We start from the raw sequence: 18,387 nt of genomic DNA, 5'->3' as shown, positions 1-18,387 counted from the left end.
GGCAGCCGACCAATAGTCCACCGTATACAACCTAGAGGCACCAAGTCTGCCAGTACGAGACCCTTGTTAATGAATGAGGGAAACAAGTGTAAACTTGAAGGCTCGTTTTTCGTGTTTTACACACAATTATTGAGATCAAATGGACAATAATGCCAACGAAGGAACAGGGTAGGTTATTAGGCCAACTGTAATGTAAATAAGAAGAAAGAAAAGTGGGTGAAAAGATACTTTGCCTTGGACAGGATTCGAACCTGCGACCTTCGAATAACGCGTTCGATGTTCTACCACTGAGCTACTACGGCAGCCATCTTCCCAGCCACTTTATTAGGTATCTATGTCAACTTAAACGTGGAAGTGTCAGTCAGCGCCACTAGTAGCCATGGCGGCGAGCGTGGCACACTCCTTATGAGCCTGTTTGGCGTCACGTAGCACGTGAACATATTGCTAACTGGCAGCTGACCAATAGTCCACCGTATACAACCTAGAGGCACCAAGTCTGCCAGTACGAGACCCTCGGTAATGAATGAGGGAAACAAGTGTACACTTAACGGCTAATTTTTCGTGTTTTACACATTATTAATGAGATATAACAGACAATAATGCCAACGAAGGACCAGGGTAAGTTATTAGGCCAAATGTATTGTAAACGACAAGAAAGAAATGTGGGTGAAAAGATACCTTGCCCTGGACAGGATTTGAACCTGCGACCTTCAAAAAACGCGTTCGATGGTCTACCACTGAGCTAATTTGACAGCCATCTTCCCAGCCACTTTATAGGGTATCTATGTCAGTTTAAACGTGGAAGTGTCAGTCAGCGCCACTAGTAGCCATGGCGGCGAGCGTGGCACACTCCTTATGAGCCTGTTTGGCGTCACGTAGCACGTGAACATATTGCTAACTGGCAGCTGACCAATAGTCCACCGTATACAACCTAGAGGCACCAAGTCTGCCAGTACGAGACCCTCGGTAATGAATGAGGGAAACAAGTGTACACTTAACGGCTAATTTTTCGTGTTTTACACATTATTAATGAGATATAACAGACAATAATGCCAACGAAGGACCAGGGTAAGTTATTAGGCCAAATGTATTGTAAACGACAAGAAAGAAATGTGGGTGAAAAGATACCTTGCCCTGGACAGGATTTGAACCTGCGACCTTCGAATAACGCGTTCAATGGTCTACCACTGAGATAATTTGACAGCCATCTTCCCAGCCACTTTATTGGGTGTCTATGTCAATTTAAACGTGAGAGTGTCAGTCAGCGCCACTAGTAGCCAGGACGGCGAGCATGGCACACTCCTTATGAGTCTGTTTGGCGTCACGTAGCACGTGAACATATTGCTAACTGGCAGCTGACCAATAGTCCACCGTATACAACCTAGAGGCACCAAGTCTGCCAGTACGAGACCCTCGTTAATGAATAAGGGAAACAAGTATAAACTTGAAGGCTCGTTTTTCGTGTTTTACACAAAAATATTGAGATCAAATGGACGATAATGCCAACGAAGGAACAGGGTAGGTTATTAGGCCAACTGTAATGTAAATGAGAAGAAAGAAAAGTGGGTGAAAAGATACCTTGCCTTGGACAGGATCCGAACCTGCGACCTTCGAATAACGCGTTCGATGGTCTACCACTGAGCTACTACGACAGCCATCTTCCCAGCCACTTTCTTGGGTATCTATGTCAACTTAAACGTGGGAGTGTCAGTCAGCGCCACTAGTAGTCATGGCGGCAAGCGTGGCACACTCCTTATGAGCCTGTTTGGCGTCACGTAGCACGTGAACATATTGCTAACTGGCAGCTGACCAATAGTCCACCGTATACAACCTAGAGGCACCAAGTCTGCCAGTACGAGACCCTCGGTAATGAATGAGGGAAACAAGTGTAAACTTAATGGCTCGTTTTTCGTGTTTTACACATTATTAATGAGATATAACAGACAATAATGCCAACAAAGGACCAGGGTAAGTTATTAGGCCAAATGTAATGTAAATGACAAGAAAGAAAAGTGGGTGAAAAGATACATTGCCGTGGACAGGATTCGAACTTGCGACCTTCAAAAAACGCGTTCGATGGTCTACCACTGAGCTAATTTGACAGCCATCTTCCCAGCCACTTTATAGGGTATCTATGTCAATTTAAACGTGAGAGTGTCAGTCAGCGCCACTAGTAGCCAGGGCGGCGAGCGTGGCACACTCCTTATGAGCCTGTTTGGCGTCACTTAGCACGTGAACATATTGCTAACTGGCAGCCGACCAATAGTCCACCGTATACAACCTAGAGGCACCAAGTCTGCCAGTACGAGACCCTCGTTAATGAATGAGGGAAACAAGTGTAAACTTGAAGGCTCGTTTTTCGTGTTTTACACAAAATTATTGAGATCAAATGGACAATAATGCCAACGAAGGAACAGGGTAGGTTATTAGGCCAACTGTAATGTAAATAGGAAGAAAGAAAAGTAAGTAAAAAGATACCTTGCCTTGGACAGGATTCGAACCTGCGACCTTCGAATAACGCGTTCGATGTTCTACCACTGAGCTACTACGACAGCCATCTTCCCAGCAACTTTATTAGGTATCTATGTCAACTTAAACGTGGGAGTGTCAGTCAGCGCCACTAGTAGCCATGGCGGCGAGCGTGGCACACTCCTTATGAGCCTGTTTGGCGTCACGTAGCACGTGAACATATTGCTAACTGGCAGCTGACCAATAGTCCACCGTATACAACCTAGAGGCACCAAGTCTGCCAGTACGAGACCCTCGGTAATGAATGAGGGAAACAAGTGTAAACTTAACGGCTCATTTTTCGTGTTTTACACATTATTAATGAGATATAACAGACAATAAGGCCAACGAAGGACCAGGGTAAGTTATTAGGCCAAATGTATTGTAAATGAGAAGAAAGAAAAGTGGGTGAAAAGATCCCTTGCCGTGGACAGGATTCAAACCAGCGACCTTCGAATAACGCGTTCGATGGTCTACCACTGAGATAATTTACAGCCATCTTCCCAGCCACTTTATTGGGTATCTATGTCAATTTAAACGTGAGAGTGTCAGTCAGCGCCACTAGTAGCCAGGACGGCGAGCATGGCACACTCCTTATGAGTCTGTTTGGCGTCACGTAGCACGTGAACATATTGCTAACTGGCAGCTGACCAATAGTCCACCGTATACAACCTAGAGGCACCAAGTCTGCCAGTACGAGACCCTCTTTAATGAATGAGGGAAACAAGTGTAACTTAATGAATAAAAGAAACAAGTGTAAACTTGAGAGCTCGTGTTTCGTGGTTTACACAATATTTATGAGATATAACAGACAATATTTCCAATGAAGGTACAGGGTAAACTACTAGGCCAACTGTGTTGTAAATGAGAAGAAAAGTGGGTAAAAAGATACCTTGCCGTGGACAGGATTCGAACCTGCGACCTTCGAATAACGCGTTCGATCGTCTACCACTGAGATAATTTGACAGCCATCTTCCCAGCCACTTTATTGGGTATCTATGTTAATTTAAACGTGAGGGTGTCAGTCAGCGCCACTAGTAGCCAGGACGGCGAGCATGGCACACTCCTTATGAGTCTGTTTGGCGTCACGTAGCACGTGAACATATTGCTAACTGGCAGCTGACCAATAGTCCGCCGTATACAACCTAGAGGCACCAAGTCTGCCAGTACGAGACCCTCGTTAATGAATAAGGGAAACAAGTATAAACTTGAAGGCTCGCTTTTCGTGTTTTACACAAAAATATTGAGATCAAATGGACAATAATGCCAACGAAGGAACAGGGTAGGTTATTAGGCCAACTGTAATGTAAATAAGAAGAAAGAAAAGTGGGTGAAAAGATACCTTGCCGTGGACAGGATTCGAACCTGCGACCTTCAAATAACGCGTTCGATGGTCTACCACTGAGCTAATTTGACAGCTATCTTCCCAGCCACATTATAGGGTATCTATGTCAATTTAAACGTGAGAGTGTCAGTCAGCGCCACTAGTAGCCAGGGCGGCGAGCGTGGCACACTTATTATGAGCCTGTTTCGCGTCACGTAGCACGTGAACTATTGCTAACTGGCAGCCGACCAATAGTCCACCGTATACAGCCTAGAGGCACCAAGTGTGCCAGTACGAGACCCTCGTTAATGAATGAGGGAAACAAGTGTAAACTTGAAGGCTCGTTTTTCGTGTTTTACACAACATTATTGAGATCAAATGGACAATAATGCCAACGAAGGAACGGGGTAGGTTATTAGGCCAACTATAATGTAAATGAGAAGAAAGAAAAGTGGGTGAAAAGATCCCTTGCCGTGGACAGGATCCGAACCTGCGACCTTCGAATAACGCGTTCGATGGTCTACCACTGAGCTACTACGACAGCCATCTTCCCAGCCACTTTATTAGGTATCTATGTCAACTTAAACGTGGGAGTGTCAGTCAGCGCCACTAGTAGTCTGGTGGCGAGCGTGGCACACTCCTTATGAGCCTGTTTGGCGTCACGTAGCACGTGAACATATTGCTAACTGGCAGCTGACCAATAGTCCACCGTATACAACCTAGAGGCACCAAGTCTGCCAGTACGAGACCCTCGGTAATGAATGAGGGAAACAAGTGTAAACTTAATGGCTCGTTTTTTGTGTTTTACACATTATTAATGAGATATAACAGACAATAATGCCAACAAAGGACCAGGGTAAGTTATTAGGCCAAATGTAATGTAAATGACAAGAAAGAAAAGTGGGTGAAAAGATACATTGCCGTGGACAGGATTCGAACTTGCGACCTTCAAAAAACGCGTTCGATGGTCTACCACTGAGCTAATTTGACAGCCATCTTCCCAGCCACTTTATAGGGTATCTATGTCAGTTTAAACGTGAGAGTGTCAGTCAGCGCCACTAGTAGCCAGGACGGCGAGCATGGCACACTCCTTATGAGTCTGTTTGGCGTCACGTAGCACGTGAACATATTGCTAACTGGCAGCTGACCAATAGTCCGCCGTATACAACCTAGAGGCACCAAGTCTGCCAGTACGAGACCCTCGTTAATGAATAAGGGAAACAAGTATAAACTTGAAGGCTCGTTTTTGGGGTTTTACACAAAAATATTGAGATCAAATGGACAATAATGCCAACGAAGGAACAGGGTAGGTTATTAGGCCAACTGTAATGTAAATAAGAAGAAAGAAAAGTGGGTGAAAAGATACCTTGCCTTGCACAGGATCCGAACCTGCGACCTTCGAATAACGCGTTCGAATGTCTACCACTGAGCTACTACGACAGCCATCTTCCCAGCCACTTTATTAGGTATCTATGTCAACTTAAACGTGGCAGTGTCAGTCAGCGCCACTAGTAGCCATGGCGGCGAGCGTGGCACACTCCTTATGAGCCTGTTTGGCGTCACGTAGCACGTGAACATATTGCTAACTGGCAGCTGACCAATAGTCCACCGTATACAACCTAGAGGCACCAAGCCTGCCAGTACGAGACCCTCGGTAATGAATGAGGGAAACAAGTGTAAACTTAACGGCTCGTTTTTCGTGTTTTACACATTATAATTGAGATATAACAGACAATAATGCCAACGAAGGACCAGGGTAAGTTATTAGGCCAAATGTATTGTAAATGACAAGAAAGAAAAGTGGGTGAAAAGATACCTTGCCGTGGACAGGATTCGAACCTGCGACCTTCAAATAACGCGTTCGATGGTCTACCACTGAGCTAATTTGACAGCTATCTTCCCAGCCACATTATAGGGTATCTATGTCAATTTAAACGTGAGAGTGTCAGTCAGCACCACTAGTAGCCAGGGCGGCGAGCGTGGCACACTTATTATGAGCCTGTTTCGCGTCACGTAGCACGTGAACTATTGCTAACTGGCAGCCGACCAATAGTCCACCGTATACAGCCTAGAGGCACCAAGTCTGCCAGTACGAGACCCTCGTTAATGAATGAGGGAAACAAGTGTAAACTTGAAGGCTCGTTTTTCGTGTTTTACACAACATTATTGAGATCAAATGGACAATAATGCCAACGAAGGAACAGGGTAGGTTATTAGGCCAACTGTAATGTAAATGAGAAGAAAGAAAAGTGGGTGAAAAGATCCCTTGCCGTGGACAGGATTCGAACCGGCGACCTTCGAATAACGCGTTCGATGGTCTACCACTGAGATAATTTGACAGCCATCTTCCCAGCCACTTTATTGGGTATCTATGTCAATTTAAACGTGGGAGTGTCAGTCAGCGCCACTAGTAGCCATGGCGGCGAGCGTGGCACACTCCTTATGAGCCTGTTTGGCGTCACGTAGGACGTGAACATATTGCTAACTGGCAGCTGACCAATAGTCCACAGTATACAACCTAGAGGCACCAAGTCTGCCAGTACGAGACCCTCGGTAATGAATGAGGGAAACAAGTGTACACATAACGGCTCGTTTTTCGTGTTTTACACATTATTAATGAGATATAACAGACAATAATGCCAACAAAGGACCAGGGTAAGTTATTAGGCCAAATGTAATGTAAATGACAAGAAAGAAAAGTGGGTGAAAAGATACATTGCCGTGGACAGGATTCGAACTTGCGACCTTCAAATAACGCGTTCGATGGTCTACCACTGAGCTAATTTGACAGCCATCTTCCCAGCCACTTTATAGGGTATCTATGTCAATTTAAACGTGAGAGTGTCAGTCAGCGCCACTAGTAGCCAGGGCGGCGAGCGTGGCACACTCCTTATCAGCCTGTTTGGCGTCACTTAGCACGTGAACATATTGCTAACTGGCAGCCGACCAATAGTCCACCGTATACAACCTAGAGGCACCAAGTCTGCCAGTACGAGACCCTTGTTAATGAATGAGGGAAACAAGTGTAAACTTGAAGGCTCGTTTTTCGTGTTTTACACACAATTATTGAGATCAAATGGACAATAATGCCAACGAAGGAACAGGGTAGGTTATTAGGCCAACTGTAATGTAAATAAGAAGAAAGAAAAGTGGGTGAAAAGATACTTTGCCTTGGACAGGATTCGAACCTGCGACCTTCGAATAACGCGTTCGATGTTCTACCACTGAGCTACTACGACAGCCATCTTCCCAGCCACTTTATTAGGTATCTATGTCAACTTAAACGTGGAAGTGTCAGTCAGCGCCACTAGTAGCCATGGCGGCGAGCGTGGCACACTCCTTATGAGCCTGTTTGGCGTCACGTAGCACGTGAACATATTGCTAACTGGCAGCTGACCAATAGTCCACCGTATACAACCTAGAGGCACCAAGTCTGCCAGTACGAGACCCTCGGTAATGAATGAGGGAAACAAGTGTACACTTAACGGCTAATTTTTCGTGTTTTACACATTATTAATGAGATATAACAGACAATAATGCCAACGAAGGACCAGGGTAAGTTATTAGGCCAAATGTATTGTAAACGACAAGAAAGAAATGTGGGTGAAAAGATACCTTGCCCTGGACAGGATTTGAACCTGCGACCTTCAAATAACGCGTTCGATGGTCTACCACTGAGCTAATTTGACAGCTATCTTCCAAGCCACATTATAGGGTATCTATGTCAATTTAAACGTTAGAGTGTCAGTCAGCTCCACTAGTAGCCAGGACGGCGAGCATGGCACACTCCTTATGAGTCTGTTTGGCGTCACGTAGCACGTGAACATATTGCTAACTGGCAGCTGACCAATAGTCCACCGTATACAACCTAGAGGCACCAAGTCTGCCAGTACGAGACCCTCGTTAATGAATAAGGGAAACAAGTATAAACTTGAAGGCTCGTTTTTCGTATTTTACACAAAAATATTGAGATCAAATGGACGATAATGCCAACGAAGGAACAGGGTAGGTTATTAGGCCAACTGTAATGTAAATGAGAAGAAAGAAAAGTGGGTGAAAAGATACCTTGCCTTGGACAGGATCCGAACCTGCGACCTTCGAATAACGCGTTCGATGGTCTACCACTGAGCTACTACGACAGCCATCTTCCCAGCCACTTTATTAGGTATCTATGTCAACTTAAACGTGGGAGTGTCAGTCAGCGCCACTAGTAGTCATGGCGGCAAGCGTGGCACACTCCTTATGAGCCTGTTTGGCGTCACGTAGCACGTGAACATATTGCTAACTGGCAGCTGACCAATAGTCCACCGTATACAACCTAGAGGCACCAAGTCTGCCAGTACGAGACCCTCGGTAATGAATGAGGGAAACAAGTGTAAACTTAATGGCTCGTTTTTCGTGTTTTACACATTATTAATGAGATATAACAGACAATAATGCCAACAAAGGACCAGGGTAAGTTATTAGGCCAAACGTAATGTAAATGACAAGAAAGAAAAGTGGGTGAAAAGATACATTGCCGTGGACAGGATTCGAACTTGCGACCTTCAAAAAACGCGTTCGATGGTCTACCACTGAGCTAATTTGACAGCCATCTTCCCAGCCACTTTATAGGGTATCTATGTCAATTTAAACGTGAGAGTGTCAGTCAGCGCCACTAGTAGCCAGGGCGGCGAGCGTGGCACACTCCTTATGAGCCTGTTTGGCGTCACTTAGCATGTGAACATATTGCTAACTGGCAGCCGACCAATAGTCCACCGTATACAACCTAGAGGCACCAAGTCTGCCAGTACGAGACCCTCGTTAATGAATGAGGGAAACAAGTGTAAACTTGAAGGCTCGTTTTTCGTGTTTTACACAAAATTATTGAGATCAAATGGACAATAATGCCAACGAAGGAACAGGGTAGGTTATTAGGCCAACTGTAATGTAAATAAGAAGAAAGAAAAGTAAGTAAAAAGATACCTTGCCTTGGACAGGATTCGAACCTGCGACCTTCGAATAACGCGTTCGATGTTCTACCACTGAGTTACTACGACAGCCATCTTCCCAGCAACTTTATTAGGTATCTATGTCAACTTAAACGTGGGAGTGTCAGTCAGCGCCACTAGTAGCCATGGCGGCGAGCGTGGCACACTCCTTATGAGCCTGTTTGGCGTCACGTAGCACGTGAACATATTGCTAACTGGCAGCTGACCAATAGTCCACCGTATACAACCTAGAGGCACCAAGTCTGCCAGTACGAGACCCTCGGTAATGAATGAGGGAAACAAGTGTAAACTAAACGGCTCATTTTGCGTGTTTTACACATTATTAATGAGATATAACAGACAATAAGGCCAACGAAGGACCAGGGTAAGTTATTAGGCCAAATGTATTGTAAATGACAAGAAAGAAAAGTGGGTGAAAAGATACCTTGCCCTGGACAGGATTCGAACCTGCGACCTTCAAATAACGCGTTCGATGGTCTACCACTGAGCTAATTTGACAACTATCTTCCCAGCCACATTATAGGGTATCTATGTCAATTTAAACGTGAGAGTGTCAGTCAGCGCCACTAGTTGCCAGGGTGGCGAGCGTGGCACACTCCTTATGAGCCTGTTTGGCGTCACGTAGCACGTGAACTATTGCTAACTGGCAGCCGACCAATAGTCCACCGTATACAACCTAGAGGCACCAAGTCTGCCAGTACGAGACCCTCGTTAATGAATGAGGGAAACAAGTGTAAACTTGAAGGCTCGTTTTTCGTGTTTTACACAAAATTATTGAGATGAAATGGACAATAATGCCAACGAAGGAACAGGGTAGGTTATTAGGCCAACTGTAATGTAAATGAGAAGAAAGAAAAGTGGGTGAAAAGATCCCTTGCCGTGGACAGGATTCGAACCGGCGACCTTCGAATAACGCGTTCGATGGTCTACCACTGAGATAATTTACAGCCATCTTCCCAGCCACTTTATTGGGTATCTATGTCAATTTAAACGTGAGAGTGTCAGTCAGCGCCACTAGTAGCCAGGACGGCGAGCATGGCACACTCCTTATGAGTCTGTTTGGCGTCACGTAGCACGTGAACATATTGCTCACTGGCAGCTGACCAATAGTCCACCGTATACAACCTAGAGGCACCAAGTCTGCCAGTACGAGACCCTCGTTAATGAATAAGGGAAACAAGTATAAACTTGAAGGCTCGTTTTTCGTGTTTTACACAAAAATATTGAGATCAAATGGACAATAATGCCAACGAAGGAACAGGGTAGGTTATTAGGCCAACTGTAATGTAAATGAGAAGGAGAAAAGTGGGTGAAAAGATACCTTGCCTTGGACAGGATCCGAACCTGCGACCTTCGAATAACGCGTTCGATGGTCTACCACTGAGCTACTACGACAGCCATCTTCCCAGCCACTGTATTAGGTATCTATGTCAACTTAAACGTGGGAGTGTCAGTCAGCGCCACTAGTAGCCATGGCGGCGAGCGTGGCACACTCCTTATGAGCCTGTTTGGCGTCACGTAGCACGTGAACAAATTGCTACCTGGCAGCTGACCAATAGTCCGCCGTATACAACCTAGAGGCACCAAGTCTGCCAGTACGAGACCCTCGTTAATGAATAAGGGAAACAAGTATAAACTTGAAGGCTCGTTTTTCGTGTTTTACACAAAAATATTGAGATCAAATGGACAATAATGCCAACGAAGGAACAGGGTAGGTTATTAGGCCAACTGTAATATAAATAAGAAGAAAGAAAAGTGGGTGAAAAGATACTTTGCCTTGGACAGGATTCGAACCTGCGACCTTCGAATAACGCGTTCGATGGTCTACCACTGAGCTACTACGACAGCCATCTTCCCAGCTAGTGTATTAGGTATCTATGTCAACTTAAACGTGGGAGTGTCAGTCAGCGCCACTAGTAGCCATGGCGGCGAGCGTGGCACACTCCTTATGAGCCTGTTTGGCGTCACGTAGCACGTGAACAAATTGCTAACTGGCAGCTGACCAATAGTCCACCGTATACAACCTAGAGGCACCAAGTCTGCCAGTACGAGACCCTCTTTAATGAATGAGGGAAACAAGTGTAACTTAATGAATAAAAGAAACAAGTGTAAACTTGAGAGCTCGTGTTTCGTGGTTTACACAATATTTATGAGATATAACAGACAATATTTGCAACGAAGGTACAGGGTAAACTACTAGGCCAACTGTAATGTAAATGAGAAGAAAAGTGGGTGAAAAGATACCTTGCCGTGGACAGGATTCAAACCTGCGACCTTCGAATAACGCGTTCGATCGTCTACCACTGAGATAATTTGACAGCCATCTTCCCAGCCACTTTATTGGGTATCTATGTTAATTTAAACGTGAGAGTGTCAGTCAGCGCCACTAGTAGCCAGGACGGCGAGCATGGCACACTCCTTATGAGTCTGTTTGGCGTCACGTAGCACGTGAACATATTGCTAACTGGCAGCTGACCCATAGTCCACCGTATACAACCTAGAGGCACCAAGTCTGCCAGTACGAGACCCTCGTTAATGAATAAGGGAAACAAGTATAAACTTGAAGGCTCGTTTTTCGTGTTTTACACAAAAATATTGAGATCAAATGGACAATAATGCCAACGAAGGAACAGGGTAGGTTATTAGGCCAACTGTATTGTAAATGAGAAGAAAGAAAAGTGGGTGAAAAGATACCTTGCCTTGGACAGGATCCGAACCTGCGACCTTCGAATAACGCGTTCGATGGTCTACCACTGAGCTACTACGACAGCCATCTTCCCAGCCACTTTATTAGGTATCTATGTCAACTTAAACGTGGGAGTGTCAGTCAGCGCCACTAGTAGCCATGGCGGCGAGCGTGGCACACTCCTTATGAGCCTGTTTGGCGTCACGTAGCACGTGAACATATTGCTAACTGGCAGCTGACCAATAGTCCACCGTATACAACCTAGAGGCACCAAGTCTGCCAGTACGAGACCCTCGGTAATGAATGAGGGAAACAAGTGCAAACTTAACGGCTCGTTTTTCGTGTTTTACACATTATTAATGAGATATGACAGACAATATTGCCAACGAAGGACCAGGGTAAGTTATTAGGCCAAATGTAATGTAAATGACAAGAAAGAAAAGTGGGTGAAAAGATACATTGCCGTGGACAGGATTCGAACCTGCGACCTTCAAATAACGCGTTCGATGGTCTACCACTGAGCTAATTTGACAGCCATCTTCCCAGCCACTTTATAGGGTATCTATGTCAATTGAAACGTGAGAGTGTCACTCAGCGCCACTAGTAGCCAGGGCGGCGAGCGTGGCACACTCCTTATGAGCCTGTTTGGCGTCACTTAGCACGTGAACATATTGCTAACTGGCAGCCGACCAATAGTCCACCGTATACAACCTAGAGGCACCAAGTCTGCCAGTACGAGACCCTCGTTAATGAATGAGGGAAACAAGTGTAAACTTGAAGGCTCTTTTTTCGTGTTTTACACAAAATTATTGAGATCAAATGGACAATAATGCCAACGAAGGAACAGGGTAGGTTATTAGGCCAACTGTAATGTAAATGAGACGAAAGAAAAGTGGGTGAAAAGATCCCTTGCCGTGGACAGAATTCGAACCGGCGACCTTCGAATAATGCGTTCGATGGCCTACCACTGAGCTAATTTGACAGCCATCTTTCCAGCTACTTTATTGGGTATCTATCTCAATTTAAACGTGAGAGTGTCAGTCAGCGCCACTAGTAACCAGGGCGGCGAGCGTGGCACACTCCTTATGAGCCTGTTCGGCGTCACGTAGCACGTGAACATATTGCTAACTGGCAGCTGACCAATAGTCCACCGTATACAACCTAGAGGCACCAAGTCTGCCAGTACGAGACCCTCGTTAATGAATGAGGGAAACAAGTGTAAACTTGAAGGATCGTTTTTTGTGTTTTACACAAAAATATTGAGATCAAATGGACAATAATGCCAACGAAGGAACAGTGTAGGTTATTAGGCCAACTGTAATGTAAATAAGAAGAAAGAAAAGTGGGTGAAAAGATACCTTGCCTTGGACAGGATCCGAACCTGCGACCTTCGAATAACGCGTTCGATGGTCTACCACTGAGCTACTACGACAGCCATCTTCCCAGCCACTTTAATAGGTATCTATGTCAACTTAAACGTGGGAGTGTCAGTCAGCGCCTCTAGTAGCCATGGCGGCGAGCGTGGCACACTCCTTATGAGCCTGTTTGGCGTCACGTAGCACGTGAACATATTGCTAACTGGCAGCTGACCAATAGTCCACCGTATACAACCTAGAGGCACCAAGTCTGCCAGTACGAGACCCTCGGTAATGAATGAGGGAAACAAGTGTAAACTTAACGGCTCGTTTTTCGTGTTTTACACATTATAATTGAGATATAACAGACAATAATGCCAACGAAGGACCAGGGTAAGTTATTAGGCCAAATGTATTGTAAATGACAAGAAAGAAAAGTGGGTGAAAAGATACCTTGCCGTGGACAGGATTCGAACCTGCGACCTTCAAATAACGCGTTCGATGGTCTACCACTGAGCTAATTTGACAGCTATCTTCCCAGCCACATTATAGGGTATCTATGTCAATTTAAACGTGAGAGTGTCAGTCAGCGCCACTAGTAGCCAGGGCGGCGAGCGTGGCACACTTATTATGAGCCTGTTTCGCGTCACGTAGCACGTGAACTATTGCTAACTGGCAGCCGACCAATAGTCCACCGTATACAGCCTAGAGGCACCAAGTCTGCCAGTACGAGACCCTCGTTAATGAATGAGGGAAACAAGTGTAAACTTGAAGGCTCGTTTTTCCTGTTTTACACAACATTATTGAGATCAAATGGACAATAATGCCAACGAAGGAACGGGGTAGGTTATTAGGCCAACTGTAATGTAAATGAGAAGAAAGAAAAGTGGGTGAAAAGATCCCTTGCCCTGGACAGGATCCGAACCTGCGACCTTCGAATAACGCGTTCGATGGTCTACCACTGAGCTACTACGACAGCCATCTTCCCAGCCACTATATTAGGTATCTATGTCAACTTAAACGTGGGAGTGTCAGTCAGCGCCACTAGTAGTCATGGCGGCGAGCGTGGCACACTCCTTATGAGCCTGTTTGGCGTCACGTAGCACGTGAACATATTGCTAACTGGCAGCTGACGAATAGTCCACCGTATACAACCTAGAGGCACCAAGTCTGCCAGTACGAGACCCTCGGTAATGAATGAGGGAAACAAGTGTAAACTTAATGGCTCGTTTTTCGTGTTTTACACATTATTAATGAGATATAACAGACAATAATGCCAACAAAGGACCAGGGTAAGTTATTAGGCCAAATGTAATGTAAATGACAAGAAAGAAAAGTGGGTGAAAAGATACATTGCCGTGGACAGGATTCGAACTTGCGACCTTCAAAAAACGCGTTCGATGGTCTACCACTGAGCTAATTTGACAGCCATCTTCCCAGCCACTTTATAGGGTATCTATGTCAATTTAAACGTGAGAGTGTCAGTCAGCGCCACTAGTAGCCAGGGCGGCGAGCGTGGCACACTCCTTATGAGCCTGTTTGGCGTCACTTAGCACGTGAACATATTGCTAACTGGCAGCCGACCAATAGTCCACCGTATACAACCTAGAGGCACCAAGTCTGCCAGTACGAGACCCTCGTTAATGAATGAGGGAAACAAGTGTAAACTTGAAGGCTCGTTTTTTGTGTTTTACACAAAATTATTGAGATCAAATGGACAATAATGCCAACGAAGGAACAGGGTAGGTTATTAGGCCAACTGTAATGTAAATAAGAAGAAAGAAAAGTAAGTAAAAAGATACCTTACCTTGGACAGGATTCGAACCTGCGACCTTCGAATAACGCGTTCGATGTTCTACCACTGAGCTACTACGACAGCCACCTTCCCAGCAACTTTATTAGGTATCTATGTCAACTTAAACGTGGGAGTGTCAGTCAGCGCCACTAGTAGCCATGGCGGCGAGCGTGGCACACTCCTTATGAGCCTGATTGGCGTCACGTAGCACGTGAACATGTTGCTAACTGGCAGCTGACCAATAGTCCACCGTATACAACCTAGAGGCACCAAGTCTGCCAGTACGAGACCCTCGGTAATGAATGAGGGAAACAAGTGTAAACTTAACGGCTCATTTTTCGTGTTTTACACATTATTAATGAGATATAACAGACAATAAGGCCAACGAAGGACCAGGGTAAGTTATTAGGCCAAATGTATTGTAAATGACAAGAAAGAAAAGTGGGTGAAAAGATACCTTGCCCTGGACAGGATTCGAACCTGCGACCTTCAAATAACGCGTTCGATGGTCTACCACTGAGCTAATTTGACAACTATCTTCCCAGCCACATTATAGGGTATCTATGTCAATTTAAACGTGAGAGTGTCAGTCAGCGCCACTAGTTGCCAGGGTGGCGAGCGTGGCACACTCCTTATGAGCCTGTTTGGCGTCACGTAGCACGTGAACTATTGCTAACTGGCAGCCGACCAATAGTCCACCGTATACAACCTAGAGGCACCAAGTCTGCCAGTACGAGACCCTCGTTAATGAATGAGGGAAACAAGTGTAAACTTGAAGGCTCGTTTTTCGTGTTTTACACAAAATTATTGAGATGAAATGGACAATAATGCCAACGAAGGAACAGGGTAGGTTATTAGGCCAACTGTAATGTAAATGAGAAGAAAGAAAAGTGGGTGAAAAGATGCCTTGCCGTGGACAGGATTCGAACCGGGGACCTTCGAATAACGCGTTCGATGGTCTACCACTGAGATAATTTACAGCCATCTTCCCAGCCACTTTATTGGGTATCTATGTCAATTTAAACGTGAGAGTGTCAGTCAGCGCCACTAGTAGCCAGGACGGCGAGCATGGCACACTCCTTATGAGTCTGTTTGGCGTCACGTAGCACGTGAACATATTGCTAACTGGCAGCTGACCAATAGTCCACCGTATACAACCTAGAGGCACCAAGTCTGCCAGTACGAGACCCTCGTTAATGAATAAGGGAAACAAGTATAAACTTGAAGGCTCGTTTTTCGTGTTTTACACAAAAATATTGAGATCAAATGGACAATAATGCCAACGAAGGAACAGGGTAGGTTATTAGGCCAACTGTAATGTAAATGAGACGGAGAAAAGTGGGTGAAAAGATACCTTGCCTTGGACAGGATCCGAACCTGCGACCTTCGAATAACGCGTTCGATGGTCTACCACTGAGCTACTACGACAGCCATCTTCCCAGCCACTGTATTAGGTATCTATGTCAACTTAAACGTGGGAGTGTCAGTCAGCGCCACTAGTAGCCATGGCGGCGAGCGTGGCACACTCCTTATGAGCCTGTTTGGCGTCACGTAGCACGTGAACAAATTGCTAACTGGCAGCTGACCAATAGTCCACCGTATACAACCTAGAGGCACCAAGTCTGCCAGTACGAGACCCTCTTTAATGAATGAGGGAAACAAGTGTAACTTAATGAATAAAAGAAACAAGTGTAAACTTGAGAGCTCGTGTTTCGTGGTTTACACAATATTTATGAGATATAACAGACAATATTTCCAATGAAGGTACAGGGTAAACTACTAGGCCAACTGTAATGTAAATGAGAAGAAAAGTGGGTGAAAAGATACCTTGCCGTGGACAGGATTCGAACCTGCGACCTTCGAATAACGCGTTCGATCGTCTACCACTGAGATAATTTGACAGCCATCTTCCCAGCCACTTTATTGGGTATCTATGTTAATTTAAACGTGAGGGTGTCAGTCAGCGCCACTAGTAGCCAGGACGGCGAGCATGGCACACTCCTTATGAGTCTGTTTGGCGTCACGTAGCACGTGAACATATTGCTAACTGGCAGCTGACCAATAGTCCGCCGTATACAACCTAGAGGCACCAAGTCTGCCAGTACGAGACCCTCGTTAATGAATAAGGGAAACAAGTATAAACTTGAAGGCTCGTTTTTCGTGTTTTACACAAAAATATTGAGATCAAATGGACAATAATGCCAACGAAGGAACAGGGTAGGTTATTAGGCCAACTGTAATGTAAATAAGAAGAAAGAAAAGTGGGTGAAAAGATACCTTGCCTTGGACAGGATCCGAACCTGCGACCTTCGAATAACGCGTTCGAATGTCTACCACTGAGCTACTACGACAGCCATCTTCCCAGCCACTTTATTAGGTATCTATGTCAACTTAAACGTGGGAGTGTCAGTCAGCGCCACTAGTAGCCATGGCGGCGAGCGTGGCACACTCCTTATGAGCCTGTTTGGCGTCACTTAGCACGTGAACATATTGCTAACTGGCAGCTGACCAATAGTCCACCGTATACAACCTAGAGGCACCAAGTCTGCCAGTACGAGACCCTCGGTAATGAATGAGGGAAACAAGTGTAAACTTAACGGCTCGTTTTTCGTGTTTTACACATTATAATTGAGATATAACAGACAATAATGCCAACGAAGGACCAGGGTAAGTTATTAGGCCAAATGTATTGTAAATGACAAGAAAGAAAAGTGGGTGAAAAGATACCTTGCCGTGGACAGGATTCGAACCTGCGACCTTCAAATAACGCGTTCGATGGTCTACCACTGAGCTAATTTGACAGCTATCTTCCCAGCCACATTATAGGGTATCTATGTCAATTTAAACGTGAGAGTGTCAGTCAGCGCCACTAGTAGCCAGGGCGGCGAGCGTGGCACACTTATTATGAGCCTGTTTCGCGTCACGTAGCACGTGAACTATTGCTAACTGGCAGCCGACCAATAGTCCACCGTATACAGCCTAGAGGCACCAAGTCTGCCAGTACGAGACCCTCGTTAATGAATGAGGGAAACAAGTGTAAACTTGAAGGCTCGTTTTTCGTGTTTTACACAACATTATTGAGATCAAATGGACAATAATGCCAACGAAGGAACAGGGTAGGTTATTAGGCCAACTGTAATGTAAATGAGAAGAAAGAAAAGTGGGTGAAAAGATCCCTTGCCGTGGACAGGATTCGAACCGGCGACCTTCGAATAACGCGTTCGATGGTCTACCACTGAGATAATTTGACAGCCATCTTCCCAGCCACTTTATTGGGTATCTATGTCAATTTAAACGTGGGAGTGTCAGTCAGCGCCACTAGTAGCCATGGCGGCGAGCGTGGCACACTCCTTATGAGCCTGTTTGGCGTCACGTAGGACGTGAACATATTGCTAACTGGCAGCTGACCAATAGTCCACAGTATACAACCTAGAGGCACCAAGTCTGCCAGTACGAGACCCTCGGTAATGAATGAGGGAAACAAGTGTACACATAACGGCTCGTTTTTCGTGTTTTACACATTATTAATGAGATATAACAGACAATAATGCCAACAAAGGACCAGGGTAAGTTATTAGGCCAAATGTAATGTAAATGACAAGAAAGAAAAGTGGGTGAAAAGATACATTGCCGTGGACAGGATTCGAACTTGCGACCTTCAAATAACGCGTTCGATGGTCTACCACTGAGCTAATTTGACAGCCATCTTCCCAGCCACTTTATAGGGT

This window comes from Rhipicephalus microplus, unplaced genomic scaffold (assembly GCF_043290135.1).
Source record: "Rhipicephalus microplus isolate Deutch F79 unplaced genomic scaffold, USDA_Rmic scaffold_19, whole genome shotgun sequence".
Taxonomy (NCBI): domain Eukaryota; kingdom Metazoa; phylum Arthropoda; class Arachnida; order Ixodida; family Ixodidae; genus Rhipicephalus; species Rhipicephalus microplus.
The sequence above is the reverse complement of the archived record's forward strand: the minus strand, read 5'-3'. Positions refer to the sequence as shown.